Here is a 21735-nt window from a genome sequence, read left to right on the forward strand (position 1 = left end):
CTTTGTAATAACCCTGCCCCTCTCCTCTCCTCTCTCCTCTCCTCTCCTCTCTCCTCTCCTCTCCTCTCCTCTCCTCTCCTCTCCTCTCCTCTCCTCTCCTCTCCTCTCCTCTCCTCTCCTCTCCCCTCCCCTCCCCTCCCCTCCCCTCCCCTCCCCTCCCCTCCCCTCCCCTCCCCTCCCCTCCCCTCCCCTCCCCTCCCCTCCCCTCCTCTCCTTTCCCCTCTTCTCTCCCCTCCTCTCCTCTCCTCTCCCCTCTTCTCTCCTCTCCTCTCCCCTCTTCTCCTCTCCTCTCTTCTCCTCTTCTTTTCTTCCTCTTCCCCGTCTGCCTTATTGTCGCCTTACTCTCTTCCTGCTCATCTCCCAAGCCCTCCTTTTCTCCTTCCTTTATTTATAATGGATTCTTCATTTAAGTCAACCAAGGTTGAGCTTCTGCTTAAAACATACCAAGTCATACATAGGGATGAAGGGTGGATGAGTGATGAAAAATATACTGTAAATGTGAATAAGCTTGCCCTCCCTCACATGCAGTGATTAGACAACAGAAACAGTTAAGTCTGAATTAATCATGTGTATTTTAGCACATCTCTCATTGCTTCACTGTAGGATAATCAGAAAAGTGGGAGTTAGATTTTGCATCCAGGAGTATTTTCCACATTCTGTTCCATCTGTAGAGTGGCATGATTACTTCTACATAGAAATCTCTCACATCACATGTCATCTTTCCCTTGGTTGTCCCAGGAAAATGCCATTTTTTAAATTTTTCACAGTAGGAAATGAAGGGTTACAGAAATGTTTACACAATCACAAGTTCCAAAATGAGAGAGGTGAAAATTCACTAAGAAATTTCTGGCTTCCATGTCATATTTCTACCATAATACAGGATTATAGTCCGTATGTTCTATTTCATTAATTGGTGAGCTTTAATAATTATATTTCTTAAGTACATTTTAAAGATACTAAGGATATACTGTTATATGTGGCTTTGGGATATGATACAACTTTTCTAAATTGTCCTAAGTTGGCTGAAGTCTGGGAAACAGTCATGTGTGTGTGCGTGTTTGTGTGCATGTGTGCGTGTTTGTGTGCATGTGTGTATGTGTGCGTGTGTATCTCTCTGTGTGTGTGTGGTATATGGCGTCTGTATTTCATTTCAGTGGGTATATGCAAACTGAAGCCAGAAAGAACATTTTAGGTAGAATTACAGGTAGTTGTGAACTATACCACATGAGTGCTAGGAACTGAATTTTGAGTCCTCTGGAAAAAAAAAAAAAAGCAAGTTTCCACATCACTATACTGTCTGTGGAGCCTCCATACTGGATTTATTAAATTCAGAAGAGTAGAACTTTTCCCCACTTTCTCCATTGGCTCCATTGGCTGTCTTGTGGATATCTCCTGTTTATCAAGTAGCATTATGTTTTCTTAGATGACAAGTACTGAATGTGGTTGGGCAATATTTCTGAGCCTGGGGTGACGTATGTACATCAGTCAACAAACCCTGTGAGAAATCTGAAGATAAATAATCCAAGTCAAATCTTTTATTGTAGTGCAGTGGACTATCATCCAGTACGGATTTGACTACAATGCATTATTCTCTGTTTAGATGACTTTCTTCTCCCACTGTTACATGAATTTTATTACCCAAATAGACTAGATAAAATTAAGTTAATATTAATGAATGTGATATCATTATCATATTCACAATGTGGTTAGGCCATGGAAAAGTCATATGTGTGTATATATATATATATATATATATATATATATATATATATATACACACACATATGAGCAGCAGCATAGCTGGAGGTAATTTCATGTCTCATTCTATTACTCTCCATGTTATTACTTTGAGACAGGATCTCTCACTGGAACTTCCTTGAAGAATTTATTTCAGCTCACAGGTTGAGGGCACAGTATAGTTGACAAGAGCTGGTTAATCATGTCTCATCTGCAATCCAGAAACACAGAAAGATGAATGTTTTGCTCAGTTTTGCCATTTACTGAATTCAGAAATCCAGCCAGTGGAATGGTGCTACCCACACTGAGGTTCAGCCTTTTGACCTTAATTAACCCAGTGTGGAAACTCTCTCACAGACATGACCTGAGTTAATTCTACTCCTGTCAAATTTCAGTCAGTAATAACGGTGACAATACTCAAAATATTAGCCATAGACTTTTTGTAACCTAATCTTGCCCATGTCAACCTATTACTTCTGCCATATTCTGTTCATTAGATGCCAAGAAACAAGACTCACTCATGCTTAAGTGTATTAATTTGAAAATGTTTTCTCAATAAAGAGGTATAAGTCACTCGAGATCAGCTGAGAATCTATTACAGGAACAACAGAGAAAAATATTATTTTCTAAGCTTTAGAGACAGATCAATCAGAAAAGTGTTTCTATTTAAAACACAGAGATTTGAGTTTGATCTCAAGACACTATAAAAAGCTGGCCACAGTTCCATATACTTAAGCCCAGTCTGGAGAGGTTGGGGACAGGAGGATCCTTGAAGTTTACAGGCCAGTTAGGCTAGCTTAATCAGTACATGCTAGGTCAGTGAAAGATCTTGTCTCAGAGGAGGCAGACTGTGTTACTTTAAGATAACACTTAAGGCTGTCTTCTGGTTTCCTTGTGTGTGCTCAAATGGGCATGTGCACCCTTCTCTCACACAGACACACATATTAACAACTATAAAATTTGTTCCTAAATCTATGACAGCCATTAATAAGAAAAAAATATCTTAAGCACTTAGCATAGTGTTCAGAAGCTGATTGATAAATGCCCACTCCCCCCATACTGAGTCAGGACCTCTAGCTAGAAGTACCTCATTCCAGAGGGTTGTAAAAGCTGTGCACAGATCAGTGCAGTCAGCAGAGATTCCTGCTAATAGAGGTGAGTTAATCACCTTGAGTGATAATATTTTTCATGTTCACAGCTATAAAATTTAAATCATGATGCTCCTTATTTGGAGACTATAAATATGAGTTGGCACTGAGCTGTCTCTCACTAATTGGTAAGATGTTTAAGCACAGAAATTTGTGGGCTTGGGCCACAAATGCAGCTTTACTATGATACAGGCCCTGGTAGTGCTAAGCTTTGATTAACATTTAAAAAAATGTATAAAAGCAAAAAGTAAAGGGGGGGCATGAGACAGGGGTTTTCTAGGGAGGGGAAATGGGGAAAGGGGATGGCATCTTAAATGTAAATAAAATATTAAATAAAATTAAAAAAAAAAGAACCTAGGAACTGCTTCTCATATTAAGAGCATGCCAGTCTATTAACACACACTTTTCTTTGAGATAGGCTGGTAAGGAGTGTCAAGTTACCCAGTTGTAAGGGAAAAATTATGTAATTTCAACATGTCTTTCAAATTATGTACCAAGTGGAGAGAAGCTAAGTGATGGGCTAACCTGGTGATGCTGTATCAAAAGGCCAGCCTTTTTCAGGAGGAAAAGAAGATTTTCCTACATTTCAGAAAACTTGAATCTCTTAATGCATATCTCAAATGGACGAAATACATCTTTTTTCTCACATTTTCTATCCAGAAAGTGTGAGTGGGCTAAAAAACCAAAACAAACACTAGAAATTTTGCTTGTTTTAAATGTCTAAACAAACTTATTTTGAAAATAATTGAGATATTATTAATTATGTATGAATAATTATATATAAATAAATTAGTATTTATACACAAATAAATGGCAATTGTCCCAGTAACCTGTGTGTATGTGTACATGCGGGATGTATACATGCATGCCTATATATTCCATGTTTACATGTGTCTTTACATATACACAGTGGTCAAAGAGGAATGTAGGACACCTGCTTTATCATTTTCTACTTTATTACTTCAAGAGAGGATCTTTCAAAAGCTGGAACTAAGCTGCCATCCAGAAATACTTAGGATCTTCTTGGCCCCACCTTTCATATAGTTGAGGTTACAGATCCCTATGTGGCCATGTATGGCCTTTGATGTACTCCAGAATACATATCAGGTCCTCATGCTTACTCAGCTTTCTTATGTAGTAACTCATCTCTTCAGAAAGCTTTAAAGGCCAGCAAGTCTCCCCATAACACACATTGTGTCTTGTAAAGCAGAGTATAACATCATTTATTGATTGTTCAGAATATCCAGATTTCAGAGAGCTTCCAGTGTCTTTTATTCCCAAATATTTTTCTCAGTGGGTCAATCTCGAGTTAGGTGGACCTCACATAAGATGGTATGAGAATCTACTATGTTTTTACACACATCTAATTTACATTGACTGAGTTTACATATCACAATATATGCATATTAATATATCAATATATATTCAGTGAGAATTTCATACATGACATGTGTTGTACTAGCATCCTATGTGTATGTGGAATGCAAGGGTGGAAGTTAAGTATCTTCTTCTGTTGCTGTTCACCTTTATGTTTGTTTGTGTGTTTGTTTTTTGAGGAAGGATATCTAATTGAACCTTGAGCTCACTGGTTAGGCTATACTGGCCAGTGAACTCCAAAATCTACATGTCCCAGTCACTGGTTTTATAGACCTAGGCTGCCAAGCTCAGATTTTACATGTGATTTGGAACTCTGAACTCAAGCCTTCATGTGACCACAGCAAGTATGTTGCCAACTGATCCATCAACAGGTCCTCATAAATTTTGGGTTTTTTTATCCCTAATTATTCGTCAGTGAGATTATTATCAATGATGAGGACTAAAGTGACATGAGATCTATCTCAGGCAGGGTAAACCCTCTTTCAGAAACTTGGTCTCTTACTACACAGCCCTTTTCATTGCTAACACTTATACCTGTGGCTACATTCAGAAACTAAGAAACAACATAAGTACCAAGAACACATTCAAAGCATCACAGTAGAGTGAACTTGCTTGAGTCCATTTAGGAACTTGAAAGTCCACAGAGGCTAAGCTCATATAAGTAAAAAAATACTTGGTCTTTTTATTTTCCATATTTCTGATTCACTGCCTTTTACTAAGACCAGCGGACTGACAGGCACTATAGAGGCACTGAGATCTCAGCACATCTTTCAGGAACACATGTCATTGCCTTTTATTTCTTTTTTTCTTCTCCCCCATTTTCTCCTTCTCTCCTCTATTCTTGCTTTCTTTCTTCCCCATCTTTTTTCCTTCCACTTTCCTACCTCCACCTCTCTGCATTTCTTCCTTCTTCCCCCTTTCTTTTACTTTTCCTCTATTCTCTCCCCTTCCCTCTCCTTTATTCTCTCTCTCTCTTTCTCTCTCTCTCTGTCTGTCTTTCTCTCTCTCTCTTAATATCATTCTGTTTTTCAAGATGGTATTTTGCTATAAAGCCCAGCTAGACTTGAATTATGAATTTTTTTCATCATTTCTCCTTGTGTATGTGAATCCATAATTATGGTCTCTGTGTATTCATGTGTGATACTGCAGGCATGTGTGTACTAAAGTATATGTGTGGAAGTCATAGGACTATTGGGTTTTAGTACTTGTTTTTTGCCATGGTTGAGACAGGATCTTCTTATCATCTGTTGTGAAAGCAAGTCTAGTTTTCACACAAGCTTCCAAAACAATCTTCTCATTACTGTCACCCAGTTTGTTATTAGAGTGCTAGGGTTACTGACAGTGTTGCTATGTCTAGATTCATGAAGGCTCTGAGGATCTAAAATTAGGATCTCATACATGTATGGCAGTTACTCCATTGGGCCATCTCTATAGACCCATATTCTATTAAGGATATAGTAAAATCTCTCAAATTGGTACTTAGAATGGAAACTAGTATTGTCAAAGTCTTTCTGAGTACTAAGGAAATACAATATTTCACAAAGGTAAGAGAAACCCCTTTATTTATTCTATAAACAAGACTTTGAATGCCATATAAAACATTATGTAATAGAGGAGAAAAAATAGCTCTGCTGTGCTTTCCTTCAAAATCATGGGTAATTCATGTGATTTTTATTTTTCTTATATGAAAACTCAAGGCAGTAAGAAAAGGAAGTATAAAAAAGGAAGTTCAAAAAGGAAGTATGAAACTCCAGTCTTCAAAAAAATCTTTTACTGTAGTGCTTTACCCTCTCCACTGAAGACAGTGTTAAGAGATAGAGATCAAGATTTTGATGAGAAAAATTTGCACAGAGCTCTGTTTCTCTGCAGAGCCAGAAAATTCCAGTTCTGGAGACACCTCTGTCCTTTGTCACCAAAAGGAAAGTGTGTCCTAGATTTACAGGTACTTTGGCTAATTGTATCTATGAGACCTCAAAAAGAGCTTGTAGGTCACCATTGCCCCTTGGTGTTTTTAAGAAGGTCAGCAAAGCAAGCATTGTCTTTCTAAGATGGGCAATTTGACTTTTTGAGGAGTAAGCAGTGCCAAATCTCTTATAATAAATATGAAAGCTAATATCTACTTATGAGTGAGTACATACCATGTGTGTCCTTAAATCAATTTCAGTCAGCTGAGCTTCAGGCTTTATGATTGTTTTTTCTGAACAATACAAAAATAAATAAATAAATGAATAAATAAATAAATAAATATGAAATCACTTATCTATAAGCAAGGTTGTATCATCTTCAAAGGCCCTAATTATTTTCTGTCTATATGAGATAGCATTACCCACTTCAGGTCTTTTTATTATCACATTTCAAATATTCTCCATATTCTAGAAGTCTGCAACCAATATAAGCATGCTCACACATTCAAGCACACACAATATTCTGGTGTAATTTACAAAAATTTGGATCTTGACTATATTTTGCAGTGCTTTGTTGATGGTTTGGTGCCCACAGGGAGTGTTATGAAGAGAAAATAGAACCTGGAAAGGCTAGGATTCCATGCTTCTCAAATCTAAAATTTTAATACGAGTAGAATGAGAAAATAGAACCTTGCACATTTGATAACATAGTTTTGTAGCAGAGATATTTGTATGTATCAAAGAAGGCATATATTTATCTTTTGGTCATCTATAGAGAATTAGGAGTTAAGTATTTAAATATGAATATGTTTCTAATAATCTTCTGTTAGTTAGCTTTAGGCAGTCATAACAAAATGTCTGCGATAAACAACTTAAAAGATTGAAATTCTCTTTGGCTCATGCCACCCAAGATTTCAGTTTATAGTCACCATATAATAAACACATTCAGATATAAATTTTAAAAGGAGAAAAGAGCTAGTAGTGATTAAATAAATAATTGTATTATAGTAATTATATGTTTTACAACATGTCAAGCCTAAGAAGGATTTGTACTTAGTGGAAGTATTAATTAATTCTAGCCACTGCAGCTAAGAGGCGGGGAGATGTCTGTGATACAAGGATAGAAGTGTTCACCCTGAGTAATACTAGTGGCCAGATGGTTATAGTGTACAGCTTTACGATTGACAGTGGCTCCACTAATATTACCCTCTTTTGTATAAGCCAATGTAACTAGCCTCCATCTGTACATCAAGTAAGCAGGATGAGTCTAGAAACCCCATCCCACACTTCAAATAAATTATAATTAATGTCTTAGTGTTTTAGCTAAAATCATGTTGATGAGAAAGTCCCATTAGCAAGGGCGAATAAACACAGAGCCAAGCAGCTTGACTGTCACAGCAATCTGTCTGATTGATCACAGAGTTCACGATTCAGTAGACAACTGTGTAGAGACATTACAGGTTATGAAAGGTTGAGAAATGCAGTTCCTAGACTTTGAAGGATTCTAGTCTTAAACCTGTGGTTGTGATAAAACACTTGGTCCAAAGGCAATGTATAGGGACTATGAGGTTTATTTCATCTTATAAGTCATAGTCCACATTTGAGAGAAATTGAGGCAAGAAATCAAGCAGAAACCTGAAGGAGAAACCATGATGCTCTTTATGTGTTCATTCTCAGTATCATGTTAAGCACCATTTGTCCAGGGAATGGAATCCCTCACAGTAAACTGGGTCAACCTGTGTCAATCAACAAACAAGATATTCCCTGATCACAAGAATCCCTCAACTGAGACTCCCTTCTTAGATGACTCTAGACTGTGCCAATTTGACAGTTAAAGCCACTGTGGATACAGTGTAGCAAGCACAAGTTGGAAATGTTTACCAGCCTACTGGTTGCTGGTATAGTTGTAGCTATCTTGGGCTTGGTAAATAGAAACGATGAAACTGAATTTCCTAATTCACTTGTTTCTCTGTGTTTACTCCAGCATGGATCTGAGAAAGTTAGATTATTATAATTATTATTAAAGCAGAATAACCTAGTGACCACACATGCCTTTACTTCCTTTCCTGTTTCTGAGCTTCTACTTGTCTAATTGCTTAATATAATTCAGTTTGATTCTCCTTAATTTAGGCTTTTGTAGCCTGTATTATGCACAGGTGTCTAGATAAAAAATGAATGAGCATTAGATTCTCCAGTAGATCCTAAGTATTGTTTGAAGGTGAGATACAGAGGTATAAGTTATAGGGAAGGCACAGGAAAGATAGATGATGTGAGAAGGAAGGATGTCTTCCTGTTTCTGCTTTACAATGAATAGATTTGACTAAGCAACAGATGAGAAAGGCATTCCCATCAGAAAAAAAAAAAGACTTAAGATGAAAAAACAGCCATGTAAGATTCCATGAGAGTTTGGGATACGAGGAAAGTAAATGACAGAATTGTCAGGGCTGAGCACACCTTCTGGGGTATAAGTAGTCTTAGACTTGAATATAATTTTATTCTGTAGCAGTGAGAACTGGACAGTTAGGTCTGCACTAGAAAATTAGCACTGTCAAATTCAACCTCAGTTTTTCTGTCAGACACTAATGATGGCAAAACCAAATAGTCACCAGATAGTTACCAAAGGCTTCCAGCTCTGTGGTTTCTTGAATTATTAACCAGTTTGAGCAACTCTGAAAGCTTGAGTCTGTCATTTATGAGCAATACAGTGAGAGGGTTTGTTACTGTCATTTGCCAATGGAGTTTCAGCTTCTTGGATGCTCCATCAACCAAAGAGCATTTGGAGAGGGCAGAACATGGTCTTGTGGATGCCAAAGGAGACACAGAAACATGACTCACACTCTGACTGGCAGCCACTTTTCATTTCACTAGGGACAGGAGACTTAAACAGACAAATTGTTAATTTAGACCACAAAGCCATAAATAACATGACCAAAATAAATGGATCAGACTGTAGATACTAGAGACATTTAAACAAAATTGTTGATGATCAGTGTATTTCAAGAGGAAACCCTTTGTTTGTCTTATTTGTTTGCTTTTATGATTGTTTAATTATTTATTGGTCTGTAATAATATGCCACATTATAACATTTTTATACATTTATGTAGATTTTTTTATTATGTGTATCCCATTCTCCTCTTTTTTTCTTCGCAGTCCTGCTGCTCTTATATTTCTTCCTAAATGGTCCTACCCCATGTCTTCTTTTAAAGTGGACCAATAAGTTTAATGAGAATTACTTATGTGTAATGTGTATTACTTACATGTGTAAGTGGTTATTAACAGGAGCATGGGTAACTTACCAGTGACTTCACCATTGGAAAAAAATGTGTCTTCCCATCTCCTACCACTGTTAGCTGCCTAGAAGCTTCTTGCAGCTCTATGATAGACTATTGGTAGGGTCATTCTTGCACGGGTCTTGTTTAGTTTGACATGGTTGTTTTGCTATTCATCTCCCAGTATCCATGATCACCTATACATTTTTGATTTATTAAAGCTACAAAAATCATTCATTCATTAGCTTCAATCTACATTGTGTTATTTATATGGCTACAGTCTAAAATCAAGAGGTCCCTGCCCCCTATTTAAACAGTTTATAAAAGGATCGTGCAGAAGAAATTGACTTGAAAAATGAGGGATAGATGTGGACAATGGAGGAACCAAAGAAGTAGAGTCTAAATGCGTCAGAGAAAAGATGTGTCCTATTGTTCAGTTCAGTGTTCTGCATGAAAATCTAAATGTACTAATGTAAATTCATAGAGATCTCATGTAGAAATGGATATTGTAAAATAGGAAACAAATTGCAGTTGCCTCACAAACGATTGGATCTGTAAGACAAGAAAGAGGCTTCATTCACCTTAAAGAAGTGGGCACTGGAGTCATTACACATGTCCTTTTTAGTTGAGTTTGACAACATATGTCGGTAAGGTCAGAACTAAGAGGCAGAAGTAGGAAGATTTTGAGATTGAGGCTGGCCTGGGCAACAGTTCAACCTTGTCTAAAAACCAAAGGCTGGAGTAGAGCTTAGTGGTGCTAGACTAGACTTATTCTGTAGGTACAAGGTCTCAGATTTGCTGCTCATCCTCACACAAAAGTAGCCCAAAAATAGGAAGTAGGGAAAAGAGAGTGATGATCATGGATCCCAGCTCTGATGATAAAAAAGAAAAACATCAGTGGTTCTGGGAGGTGTTTCTCAGGTAAAGAAAGAAACTGCGAGTTTGAGGTCTGGACTTCGATACCTAGCTCCTAGTCATAGATGTCAGGTGAACCATCGAAGCTATTCCAGGGTGACATGGAAAGAAATAAGGCAGAGTCAGAAAGAGGGAGAGGGAGAGGGAGAGGGAGAGGGAGGGGGAGGAGAGAGGGAGGGGGTGCAGGGTTCCACAGAGAACGCTGACTGACTGTCTAGCAGAATCAGCCAGTGAGCTGTATGTTCTGTGGGAGAGCCTGCCACAAAGAAAAAGGTGAGAAGAGGATGAGTAGGTATCTGATGTCAATTTCTGGCTTTCATGTGAACATGCATACCTGCATGTATACACTCACACATGTGCATAGATAGATAAACACACATATACACACAAAAGTGTGGAGCAGAAAAATATAAATGACTGTGGTACTATGCCAGTCTACTATGCAAAGAAGAATTTATAGCACTTAGTATGGATAAACAAATGGTGCCCAAGGAAAGGATGGCTCAGGCAACACAGAATAATGGCCCCAGTAATGACAATATGTTCTTTTACTATGTGATTGTCACTTCAGGATTGATTTATTCATTTATATCTATATCCCCTTCTTGGTTCTTTCAAAACATAAAAGTACATTTGAATTGTTAATTAAAAGTAGATGATATGCTACTATAGAAAAACAGTGGACATGAGTTTCCTGGGGTCTAGGAAACCTAACCTTCCAAGTTATGTACCAGTCTATTGTATATATTTTACAGAGGAAGAAACAAGTTTAGAATGATTAAGAAAAATGTCTAAGTTGCTGGAAATTATAAGCTCCAAGGTTTGAAGTAAGAGATGACATGTAAAAAATATCTGCAGCAGGTTCATCCAAGGTTACAATGGAAGGCTTAGGGTATGTGGTCCAAGATGGACTGTGTTCCTCCTGCTTCTATATATGACTTGTCTAGAAACAGCTCATGCTGGTATGCCAACACAGATGACTACTTTTTCTTCTTCATAGCATGATGAGGACTAGACAGATGGTCTATCCAATGAAGCATAAGACCACCTTTAAAAAGCAGGTATAACTGTGTGTACTGATAATCTAGGGCTAGAGAAGCAAAGACAGGTTGATCCCTGGTACTCTGTGGCCAGCTAGCCTAGCCAACTTAAAAAGTCTAAGGCAATGAAAAACTTTATCTTAAAATATAAACAAAGAGGAAGATCTGGAGATATGGAAGCTCCTCAGTTAAGAGCTACTAACTGCTAGATACTATCTACTGTTATAGATGACCCAGTTTCAAATGCCAGCACCAACATGATGGTCCACAACCATCTGTAATTCCAGTTCCAGAGGATCTGACGCCCTCTTCTCTGGTTCCATGGCATGCATGTTGTGGACAGACATACACACAAGCAAGATACTTATACATATAAAATAAAATTCATATATTCATATACATATTCATATATATAATAAAACATATTTAAAACTTAAGTCCTCTACATGTGTATGCACACATGTGCATGTTCATCAATGACATACACACATATACACACATACACACAAACACACATACAACCACACACACCCCACAACCAAAATATGAAACCAGTACTCTTAAATTCAAGTGGCCTAATGAGAGTGTGAACTAGTAAATCCACTTGGGACACTCAATTGAGAAATTGGACTGTGGTTTCCCACAGGGAGTCATGTAGAGTTACAATATAACACAGAAAAGTCACACCCAATGTATACATAAGAGAATGGAGAATAAACTCTCAGACTAATGTATATTCCCAAATATATGTAATATGATTATTCACACTAATTCAAACAGAAAGCAAAACAAATATTAAGGTTCAAGGAATGAATAAACACAATATGACACATCTATATGATGGAATATAATTGAGCCACAAACATATATTGTTTTGCTTTCCATATTGGTTAACCTTATACTCTTTAAACCAAGTAACTAAGTAGAATATATTATATGATATATTTGTGAAAGGTCAAAAAAGTCAAATTTGTAGAGGAAGGTGACAAATACATGAATAAAATTTGAGTTATAGGTCTACAGACTGGGAAAATATTTTAAAACTGATTATTTTATTGGTTTCAGGAAATCTGGACAGGTTAATAAGCTTTTGAATTGTGAACTCTAAGCAGATGAAATACATGATGTATGCATTATATTTCTATAAAACAGTTACAAAATGAAGACAAATGTTGTCCAGGAATAGCGGTATTTGCCTCTAGTTGAGGCACTGCCACTGGGGAAGCTGAGGCAAGACTATTGTGGGACCACCCCACCCAAGTGAAAAGGAAAGGAAGAAATAGAGTGCACTGGGTAGAGCCTCTGGCTTCCTGTGTCCATACTTCTGACAGGAGAACAGTGAATGACCATTGTAAGCATTAGAAAGTCTTCATGTGGCATGCCCATTCTCTCTCTCTCTCTCTCTCTCTCTCTCTCTCTCTCTCTCTCTCTCTCCCTCCCTCCCTTTGTCTGTCTCTCTTTGTCTGTCTCTCTGTCTCCAACACTGCCTACCCCACCCCTGATATCACTGCCAAGCTGAATTCTAGGCCACAGAGAAATCAGAGATGATGAAAACTGAAAAAGCAATATCTTCTGCGTCAACTGAATTTGTTTGTTGCTTCTTTCATTGTCAGTGATTATTTAAAAACACATTCTACTTTATATTTAGAAACTGCACGTTTCAATCCTTTGTAGGAGAAAAGTCAAGAATAATGTGTAATTTTTGTCATTCCACATGTTTCACTTTTGATATTGTAAATATTTATTTTTATTTTTGGGGGGAGCACTGTTGGTGCATGTGAGTGTGGATGATCACATGGGTAAGAAGTCATTAGGTTCCTTAGAAATAGAATTGCCTGTGGATATTAACCTCCTTATGCAGTGCTGGGAGCTGAACTCAGGTGCTCTAGAAGAGTAGCAAGTGCTCATATCTGCTGAGCCAGGTCTCCAGCCTACACTTCAGTAGATATCTTGTGAAACTTTGATATTCCACTCTTTGGGATATTGGGAGTATTTTCTTGGTATGATTTTTTTTCTAAAGTATATTATAATTCCAAACTTGAATCTATCATATACAATCCAACTAATTCAGTGTTATTAGAAATACTAGTCATTTTGAAATTTTACTATTTATTATTTATAATGGTATTAATACCTCAGGCCTTGGCTTCAGGCCTCATTATTTTAAAATTAGTTCTTTAGACTGTACCCATGGGAAATGAAATAATAAATCTGTAATATTTGGTAATATGAGTTTATCACCTTACAGAAATAATGTACAAATTTGTTTTACAAATCAGGACATAATTGTTTGTTTTGTTCTAGATCAGTGATTCTCAATGCTGTGACCTTTAAATAAAGGTCTTCATGATCCATTGAACCCTCACGATAAGATTATTTTTATTGCTACTTCATGACTGTGATTTTGTACTATTATGAATTGTAATACAAATATCATCCGATATGCAGTATACTTGATACGTTTGTGGAAGACTCATTGAACTGCAAATTCTCAACCTGCAAATTAAGAAACAGTGCTCTATTAACTGTGTTCTTTGCCTTACAGAAGATTTTCAGTTTCATGAGGTCTTATTTATTAATAGTTGCTCTTAGTCATGAGCTATTCTTTCTCTGTTCAGGAAATTGTTTCTTGTACAAATGTATTCAAGGTTGTTCCCCACTTCCGTTTCTTTAGATTTAATGTATCAGTATATACACTGAGGTCGTTGATCCATTGAACTTGAGTTTTGTGCAGGGTGATAGATATGGATCTATTTGTAGTCTTCTACAAGCAGATATCTAGGTATATTAGCACCATTTGTTGAAGATGCTTTTTTTTTCTATTATATGGTTTTGGCTTCATCAAAATTATGTGTCCATAAGTCTAAGGGTTTATTTCTGGTACTTCAATTCAATTCCAATGACCAACCTATCTGTTTCTATATCAATAGCATGAAGATTTTTATTACTACTGTACTGTAATACAGCTTGAAATCTGGGATGGTGAGACCTCCAGAAGTTCTTTTAATGTATAGGATTGTTTTAGCTATCCTGTGTGGGGTTTTTGTTGTTGTTGTTGTTGTTTTGTTTTGTTTTGTTTTTGTTTTTTGGATTTTTTTTTGTTTGTTTATCCATGTGAAACTGAGAATTGTTCTTTCAAGGTTTCTAAAAGATGGTGTTGAAATTTTTATGGGAATTGTATTGAATCTATAAATCCCTTTGATAAGATGGCCATTTCTACTATGTTAATCATATTGATCCATGAGCATGGGAGATCTATCCATCTTCTCCTATCTTCATTTTCTTTCTTCAGAGACTTGAAGTTCTTGTCATACAGGTCTTTTATTTACGCAGTTAGCATTACACTAAGACAATTTATATTATTTGTGGCTATTGTGAAGAGTGGTGTTTACCTGATTTCTTTCTCAGTTTGTTTATCATTTGTATAAAGGAGGGCTACTGATTTTTTCAGTTAATTTTCTAACCAGCCACTTGGCTAAGAGTGTATATCAGCTGTATGAGTTCGCTGGTAGAATTTTTGGTGAAACTTATTTACACTATAATAATTATCTATGAATACTGATTCTTTGACTTCTTTTTTTCCAATTTTATTCCTTTGATCTCCTTTAGTTGTCTTATTGACCTAGCTGGAACCTCTCATACTGTATTGAATAGATATGGGGAGAGTGGAGAGCCTTGCCTTGTCCCTGATTTTAATGGGATTGCTTTACATTTCTCTCCATTTTATTTGACATTGATTGTTAGCTAGCTGTATCTTGCTTTTATTTTGTTTATATGTGTGTTTATATGTTATATGTGCCTTGAATCCCAGGTCTCTCTAATATTCTTACCATGAAGGGGCACTGAATTTTGCCAAAGTTTCTTTTTCATCTAATTAGATGTTGGGATGGACAACAAATAACTGGCCTAATTTCAGACACATAACATGGCAAGCATCAATACCTGACACTATTAATACTATTAATGATATTAGCATATGCTTGCAGACAGGCATGTAGCACAACTGTCTACTAAAAGGCTCTATCCAGTAGCTGACTGAAACAGATATACAGACACACAGACAGACTTTATTTAGAACACACGTAGTTTTGTGGAAGAGTTGAGAGAAAGTTTGAAGGACCCAGAAGGAATAGGGACTCTACAGGAAGACCAAAAGAGTCAACTCACTTGGACCCTTGGTGTGTATTAGAGACTGAACCACCATTTAAAGAGCATATATGGGCTGGACCTAGGCCCCTCCACATTTGCAGCAGACATACACATTGTTTTTCATGTGGGTTATTCAACTACTGGAGTTGAGGTTGTCCCTGACTCTGTTGCCTAACTGTGGATCCTATTCCCCTAACTTCCCCTAACTGGGCTGCCTGTATGGCTTCAGTGGGAGAAGATGTGCCTAGTCCTGGAACTTGATGTTCCAGGGTGGATTTTTACCCATTGTGAGCGTCTCCCTTCTCAAAGGGAAGGGGTAGGTAGGAGGGAGTGGCTGTAGGCAGGGCTACTGAGAGAAGAGGGGAGTTGTGATTGGGATGTAAAGTGAATGAATAAATGGATAAATAAATAAATAAATAAATAAGAAAGAATCACTGCCCTACATCCTCTAACACTCAGTAGGGGCAAAAGCAAATGGTCCACTCCCAACAATCACCAGTCATGAGGTCCAAGACTGACTTTCATATGAAGAAAATAGACACAGAAGTATGTTGAATGCACTGGATCAAGTTCTAAAAGAATGGAGAGCTTTCAGAACTGAAGATGTACAAGACCACTGAAAACTGTCTGTTTTAGACTGAAGTTTAATAAAGGAAGGGCAGCCAACTACTAATGTGTGATAAATATGTCTCAGCCAAGGTTCTCTAAAGGAGTATAACAAATAAAATGTATATAGCAAAGGACATTTATTAGATTGGCTTACAAAGTATTGGATGAGTAATACCACAATGGTTTTCATATAATAAGATACATACAATACAATTAAAAAAAAGGCAAAGAAGCCAGTACCTGATCAGTACATAAGACTGATGATCAACAGTTCCAGTCTGGGGGTAAAGGCCTAGAGGATTCTTGGAGAGAAGCTGCTCTTTAGTCTTTGTTCGAAGGCGAAATGAACTAGAATCAGTTGCCAGCAAAAGATGGAAGCATCAGCAACTGTGTAGACATCTTCATCAGCAGGCTGCTTAGATGGATAGGCAAAGCAATACCACTTTTTCCTGGGATCTCTCTGTATCTGAGCTGCCACTGAAAAATATTATTCAACACGGGACCATCTTTTCCTTTCAGTGAGATCTCCCTGGAAATGCCCTGACAGACCCATATAGAGACAACTCCCTTATGTAATTCCACATTCAATCATTGTGACAACCAATGTTAAAGATCACAATGTTTTATTAGACTGAGGCAGGAGATCCAATGAGGCCTGTTTACTGTCTACTCATAGTTTCTCTGTGAACCTTCCCTTCTTCCTCAGTGTATAAAGGTCCCATTTGCAATGAAGGCTCTCAAGGGACAGGAAAGTTTCCTAGCTAGGTACTGTAACTTGCCATTTTGGGGAGAATGAGTCCCACTTTCTGTCATTCCTTGGTAAACAGAAATTTCTGATTCTATGACTTGATTTTTGTGACCAAAACATAGGAGCGGATAAGGAAGGAGGATAGACCAAAGCAGGTTGATTCTGAGATCAAGCACTTAATATCAAGATACTGTGCTTTTAAAGACAGTCATGCGAATCTTGGTTCATGTAAAAAGTTGCTATATTTTGAACCATCACATTAAAATTGGAGACCTTTGCCACCATCAAGGAGCCCATTCAGAACTGAGGATCTTTTAATTCTCAGTCCCTAAATAATATACTCTAGTCCCTGAAGTGATGAATGAAGGTTGCCCCAGTAAGATACTCAGACCCCAGCAGTAGTACTTTTCTGTTCTCCTTGAACGATGGATCTGGGCATTACCCAGACCCTGTGTAGTGAATCATACTTTCCTTTCTCAGCCAATTCATAGCTTATTTTGAAATACAACTTCATGTGTTATTAAGACATATTTAAATTAGCACGCAAATAAAAGGAAAATAGGCCTACAGTTTTCTTGCACTTGAAATGCGATAGTAAAATATCAAAAGTTCACACTTAGGAATCACTTGACAAAAGCTTTGCCTCATTAGCACAGTCTGCATGACCAAGACCCAAATCCTAGCTTCTCTAGAACAGTTGTCTATGACAGAAGATAGGACCACCAGAAGGAGAAGCCACTGTGTCTTCACTTTATGGGAAGCAGATATTGAGGGAGTTGTTTGGCAACATGGTGGGTCTCAGCCACCAGAGCATTTGAGTAGATGGAGCATAGCTGCCAGGATGGGAGCAGAGTTGAGCTCTTGGTTTAGTACTTGGTAATGAAACTGCTCTGTGTAAATTCTGTACACAGAGGTTCAGACATACTTTCTCTACCCTGGCCACTGAGAGCCAAGCAAGCTTTTTTTTTTTTGTCTTCTTTTGAAAGAACTTTTCAGTGAAGGCTTCAGGGGACCCTTCCAAGTCCTATCTAGTGTTCCTTTTTCTGGTTCACTCAGGTCTGTTTTTTTTTTTTTCCTGCTGCTATTTTGCCTATTATTCTGTTATGCTGTCCCTTGGGCTGATCTCCACCAGTGGATAGGCGTGAGAGGCACTGCCTCTAAGCTCACTCATAAAAATCTCTGAGAATATGAACCTCTGTCCTGGTTATTCCCAAGTTGAAGACCCTTCACTGGTACCTATGCTCTATAGCAGTGATTGTATGTCTGCTCTTCATTAGAATTATTCAAAATCATTGTGTATGTCTGTCTGTGTGTGTGTGTGTGTGTGTGTGTGTGTGTGTGTCTATGTGTGTCTGTGTATGTGTGTGTAGGGGCACAAAGAATGCAAAGCAGGGAGAGGTAAGTACATGTGTTCCTGTGTGAAATATGGCAGCACATTTTTAGGGGTATTGAAGCACGAGAATATGTGTGTAAAGTCAGTAGACAACCTTTGGTTATTGGTCTTTACTTTTCTACCTTGTCATGAGGTAGGGTTAGAGACTTGCCATGTAAGCAGCATTAGCTGACCTTCAAGCTTTTGTAGATTCTCCTGTCTCCACCACCCACCCGTCATAGTCATACTGGGAATATAAATTCTTGTGCAGGTGATTTTGGCTTTTAGCTAGGTTCTCTGGCTTGTCAGGGATGAACTGCAAGGGATTCTGCCCCACGAACCATCTTAGCCCCATCCAAATAATAGATTTTATTCTTTGTCTTGTTCTTGCTGTTTGTTTCTTTGTTTGTTTTAGTGAAAATGCCCAAATTCCCTCCAAAGAGATTTTTGGGAAATTGATTAGAGTAAAATATTCTCCAGAACCCTGTTTCAAAGCGCTTGCTGGATATGCTTCCTAGCCTGGCACAAAAAGCCTTGATAACTGGTTTCTCTTCCCACCTGCTTTGTTATCCTTGGTCTGTCTCTCTATCCATTATCTTCTCCTATTTTCTACGAACTATTTCTTTATTATCTGGGAAGATGGCTGTCTCCCTAGAATTTTTAGTCAATGGGCTATGAAGTCAGTCTCTTACTCTCTGAAACATGTTTAGGCTTACCATAGTAATACCTTTTTCTTTCCTGCCTGTCATCACTGTCTCATCAAGACCTGTAAGTTTGCAACTGTTTGCTATTTTGTTTATTTTGTCTTTGATTTTGTATTTGCATGTACTAATTATATGCAGTTAGTTCATTATAACATTTTCACACATGTGTATAATGTATTTTAATCATATTCATCCCCATTATTTTCTTACTCTCTCTCTCTTCCATCTCCCCCCACACTTCTATTGATTCAGCTTATTCCAAGCTAGTTCCCTTTCTACTTTCTTTGTCTTTGCTTTTAATAAGGCAATGGGTTACATTAGTATTGTTTATAAGAGCATGAATAGAGAGTTGCATGTTTTTAAGCACCTTACTATTGACTACACTACCAAAAGATATGCCTTCTTATCCAGCAGCCATTAACTGAGTAAACATCATGGCAGTTTAAGGCATGTCAAGCTCCTCACACTGTATGAAAGTGTATTGATTTTGAAAAGGTTGTGTAAATCTTGTAGGGGGTAATCACAGCTTCTGTCAATTTAAAATTGCAAGCTGTCACGCTATTCCCAGAATCAGCCTAGGTTTCCATTGTCTGGGTTGTTAGTTTCTTTGTCTTCCTCATTGACTTAAAAATTAAAGAATAGTGTTTGAGTCTTGTTTGCAATTGTCCTTGCATTTTAATTATGTTTGATTCAAAATACAATGGCATGCAAAATTAATATCTGCACTTGCTTGTCTGGGACTTGCTGTTCTGTTCATCAGGGTTAGTTCATATGAGTGCCAGGGCTCTTGTGCTGGAGTTTCTGCACATACAACTATAGTAGTAGTTGTAATCATTAGAGTTATCATGAGTACAGTCAGTTCTCCCCTTTAGCAGGTAAGAAAACTGAGGCAAAAAGAAGGAAGGCAGCTCATCATACAGCCAGGCACACTGAAGGTCATCTGAATGATGAACATGTGCCATTTCTGTGTTATTGTGGCCTGAGCAGTCAATATGACTTATATTTCCCAGTGTTCAGTGGGAGATACATAACCAAGAGCTTCCATAGATAACTTTTTTTTAAGGAAGTTACTGGCCCTTCATGAAAAATTACTAATGGAGTTTCCTCAGTAAGCTAGGTCAATGTTGCCATGCAGCTGGAAGGGATCTGGGCCAAAGAATAGGACAGGTTGCTGTTTATCAAAAACATCTTTCCCTCCAAACACCTGAGAATTGTCTTCTGATCTGGTTTGATTAGTTTAACAATGATGCCAAATAGTTATGATCATTTTTTTAGGTGATATGTCAGTGGTCAGGGAAGGCAAGTGTCTCAAGCAATGTTTTATGAGTAACTTAGAAAAAAAAAAAAAAACATTGAAATTCAGAATGACAGTTGAAGGTGCTCGCCATTAATCCTGACCACATAAGCTAGATTCCTGGGATCCAGGTAGTGTATGGAGAGATTCAACTCACACAAATTTGCCTTTGACCTCCATATGCGTACTCACCCCACACACAGAGAAAGTTGCTATTCAACTGGTCTGTATCTTGATTGTAGTAGGAGACTCTCTCTGCCTTGCTATGGGTGGCTTTGTCAACTTCAGGAAATGCACATGAAAGTAAAGCAATCCTGTCTGGACAATTAAGTAATGTGAAGCATGGGGAAGGCTAGTAGGATATGGAGGTGGATATGGTCAAAGCATTTTATATTCTTACCTGTCTTTGAGTGGGTGTGATGATTAATTGTAATTGTCACCTTGATGGGATCTATGTTCCCCCATGAACAAGCCTCCAAGAACAACAAGAGGGATTATAGAAATTAAGGTTAGACTGAGAATATCTGTGAGGGACTTCTGTGAGTATGGGAGTTGATGTTGGCAGATCCATCCTTGTAACTGTAAGCATGATCACTCCCTGAACTGAAGATCTGATTCTACGTGGCATACAGTAGGGAAACCAAGCTGAGCAGCACCATGTATTCATCCTTCTCTGTTTCTTACTTGTGGATGTGACATAACCATTTGCTTCTAGGTCCTGCTACCCTGACTTCCCTGCCACTGTGTCACTATTGTATCCTCTAACTGTGAAATGAAGCAAAGCCTTTATCCTTTGAGTTAGTTTTGTTAGGATATTTTATCACAGCAGAAGGGAAAGAAACTAAGAAAGTAACCTTGTATAATTAAATAAAAAGTTTCTCAGAGCTGGTGAAACCCAGTGGTAGATAGCTACATAGAATATGTGAAGTACTGGTTTTGATTCTTGGAGCCATTTGTTTAAACAAATACTTGCAAAAAATTTTACTGGAAGAGTTAAAGAAAGACTGAAGGGGTTGAAAGGGCTTGTGACCCCATGGGGAGAGCAACAATACCAACCAATCACAGCTCCCAGAGTCTAAACCACCAGCCTGGGAGTACATAGGGAGGGACCTATGTGCTGTATATGTAGGGGAGGTTGGCATTGTTTGGCATAGGTGGGAGAGGAGATTTTTGGCCCAGTGAAGGCTGGATGACTAGTGTGGGGGAATTTGAGGGTAGGGATGTGGGACTGGGTGGGTGGGGGCACATCCTCATAGAAGCAGGAAGAGGGGACATGAGATAAAGGGGTTCCTGGGTGGGGGGGCGAGGTAAGGGGATAACATCTGAAATGTAAATAAAATATCCAATAAAAATAGAAAAAAATAAAAATGAATAAACCAGAAAAATCTGAGGGGAAAAAAATGACCTATGCCTCCTCTGTCTGAGAATACAATTTCTAGTATCATACTGAGAGGTTTTAACAGTTTTT

General features: G+C 37.9%; 1 protein-coding gene across 1 annotated transcript in view; it reads left to right on the plus strand.

Annotated features, from left to right (window-relative positions):
* Positions 1–21735, plus strand: part of LOC117716146 (contactin-associated protein like 5-1) — an 838779-nt gene that overhangs the window by 451185 nt on the left and 365859 nt on the right. The window lies entirely within an intron of this gene.

Source organism: Arvicanthis niloticus, chromosome 10, assembly GCF_011762505.2.
Source record: "Arvicanthis niloticus isolate mArvNil1 chromosome 10, mArvNil1.pat.X, whole genome shotgun sequence".
In the NCBI taxonomy this organism is placed as follows: Eukaryota; Metazoa; Chordata; class Mammalia; order Rodentia; family Muridae; genus Arvicanthis; species Arvicanthis niloticus.